This window comes from Abramis brama, assembly GCF_963993115.1.
Source record: "Abramis brama genome assembly, chromosome: 3".
Lineage (NCBI taxonomy): Eukaryota > Metazoa > Chordata > Actinopteri > Cypriniformes > Leuciscidae > Abramis > Abramis brama.
In genome coordinates, this window is record NC_139965.1 from 49424290 (window position 1) to 49427550 (window position 3261).

Here is a 3261-nt window from a genome sequence, read left to right on the forward strand (position 1 = left end):
CCTGCCCCCTTATTTTTATTTTTTCGTTATATATATATTATATATATAAAATAAATATAGCGAAGTTAAATACTTTATTTTTATTCAAATCAAGTAAAAGTAAAAGCACCATAATTTAATTATACTCAAGAAAGCAGAAAAAAATTAAAAATCTACTCAAGTACTGTAACGAAAGTATTTGTAATTAGTTACTTTCCACTTCTGTCTATAGATTAATTTTTGATGGAAAAGTTGCCACTAAGTTGTCTTAATGAGTAGACATTCACAGACATCAGATGGGGAGAAAGACAAACACTTCCATCATTATTAGACAGTCACTTCAGTAGAGCAAATAAATGTCATTGATTTGATTTGCTCATGTAATTTGCGGTATACAGAAACAGAGGGTCAGACAATCAGTAGTAGAGTAGTAGTCTTTAGATATAAGGTAAGGATCTAAATGCAACCTTTAATAATAATAATTTAGGAATAAATAGATGCATGAAACTCAGAGATACATAGAACCAAAAATACAAGAACTAAAGGCAATCTACCATACAGCCTAACTAATGCCAATACCTGACCAAGAACTAACCCAAAGATTGGGCCTTTCCAAATCTGCTATTTGTGGTTAAGTGTATTCTATCATTTCCATGTTCAGGAACACATGTGCCCAAAATATCCACTGTATAAATTAAATTAATTAGATATTACATATCATTTGGTAGTAAAACGTTTATTGGTGCAAAGATGAGTATGTGCATTTTGTAAAATGTTTGCAACTGATTTTTATCACCACAATTACTAAATTGTGTCTACTAAACAGATATTTAGATTTTTATATTTTGTGGTAAGTATTAACACTAGAAGTGCCATGGCGGTCATTTTGACCGTTTTGAATTTTATATCTGCAATAACTTTGTTGAAAAAATAAATAAAATCCTGCTGGTACCTGCCTTTTCCTAAAAGTGTCTGTATTTTCATTTAAAATGTTTTTCATATAAATTACACATAAGGCAAAAAAAACAAATTAACATATTTACCTATTTCGGCCATAGACGGTCATATTGACCGCACTGAATTTCGCAGTATTATTAAACATATACCAATATACACAACAATAAATGTGGTAAAAAATACACAAAACATATTCCATAACAAATCATTTAAATGTAATGATATTCAGAACAGAACAAGAATGAAAAAATAACTATAAACAAGCCAAAATGAAATACTTTATAAGCGAAAGTGAAAGTAAGCGGCGTTGGGCTCACGTAACTCTCTAATTAGAATCAAAATGTTTCAACATTTGCGATGTATTTGGATGGTAAACTATTCTTTATTATAGGCTTTGTACTTCACTCACGTTGCAATATCGACTGAAAAAATCTTCCTCTTCACATGCGCAAAATGGTACGAATTGTACTAGGCTACTGACTATATGAACAGAGCAGTGGAATTTTTATATGTTAGGTTGACTATTTTATTATTATATTTTATTATGGCTATAATGAACAGGCTGCAATGTCAAGATTGCAGTGCTGGAATATGGTGTGTGTGTGTGTGTGTGTGGCAGAAAGGAGAAAGGCGCGGGCGCGATCGAACAGTGGAAACATGAAAACATATACTCCGTCATTTTGTTCAGGACATCTACGTATATTATTTATTTATAAATGTATAATTAAACTTGTTTAAATGTACAGTTTGATGTTGTTTTGTTTTTATAAGATATCCTATAATACAATAAATGCATCAATCTCTCAATTGGGTATTTATCATTAAAGATATAGAGTTTGGAATCTAGCGGTCAAAATGACTGCTTGCGGCAGTTCTAGTAGTTATGGAATTCTGGCACTTCTAGTGTTAAGAATCAAAATGTTTAAAGCTCTGTAAAAAAGGCAGACAACTATATATTATTGTGGAAAATCTGTCACGCCCACTGGAGCCTCATCATTAGGGCACACATGCACTGAATACCTTTGATGTAAACTAACCCTGAAACATAACCTGCTCCGGAGTTTCCCCGAAAATCCGACACCTTAATGTAGTAACCTGAGATGTTATGTTGCCAATAAGTCATGAAATGACCGAAATATGTACAAAACAAATGTATTTTGTTTGGAACATTTTTGGTTATCATATAACCTTATAGGAGACCAAGGCCTACTGATGATGTTGTGAGTTGGTAATATGATTGTAACAAAATTAAGGGCCCATGACATTGTAGTTACGTTGTCAGTAAGTAATGAAATTCCAAAAGTATTACAAATATAGTATGTAACTGGAATGTTCTTGGTTATATAACAATTTTAGGTGATTGTATTGATGACATTGTGAGTTGGTAATTTTATGGTAATGAAATTACAGACATGCATTGTTACTTTGTCAATTAGTAAGTCATGAAATTACCAAAAAGTACCAATAAATTACATAACTGGTACGTCCTGTGCTAGTTGGGAACAACGGGAGCCAGAAATCAAGTGACAAAAGAGCTCTTAAGACTAAGAGTCCCAGAAAAAGAGAGGGAACAAGGAACATGTGACACCAGTAATGCAAAAAGAAAATTTTACTTTATTTTTATTTTGCATTTTATTTTGCACATTAAGTGCACTGTCAGTAATTATTGGCTGTATTGAGCCAGTTTGATTAGCTCAGATGCTTTTAAGGTCTTTATAGGGATAGTTCACCCTAAATAAAATAACTGATTTACATTTACTGATCCTGCTGTTGTTCTAATGGAGTACGCAGTTCTGTCTTTTGGACCAAAAAAGGAGAATATTTAAAAAATGCCCCGCTCGCGCTCATCCATATAATGACAGTGAATAGCAACCACCATTAAGCTTTTTATAATAGACCAAAAAGTATCACAGAATGATCCCATGCAACAGGTGCTGTATATTTGAAGTTTTCTGGAGGTATATGATAGGGTTTAGTGAAATAAACCAAAATGTAATGTTTTATTTAACAAAAATCCTGACATTTGCTGTTGGTCTTCTGTACACAGCTAAGCAACGTGCACATTTGTGAGACTATTACCACTGCACTTCACTCCGAATCATCCAGAAAAAGCATACAAGTTGTGAGAAATCAAGATTAATAAGTAAGAAACATAAAATACAATGCCTAGAAATCCCCCACAAAAAAAAGTATCCGCATACATTCTTCACTGAGTTGAATTTTTCCAGACAGGAACTACGTTTGTCAGAATAACAGTTGACACATGTTAAAGTGATATATTTTTTTGTTGTGACGAACACAACAGATATATTAACCTCAGAGATT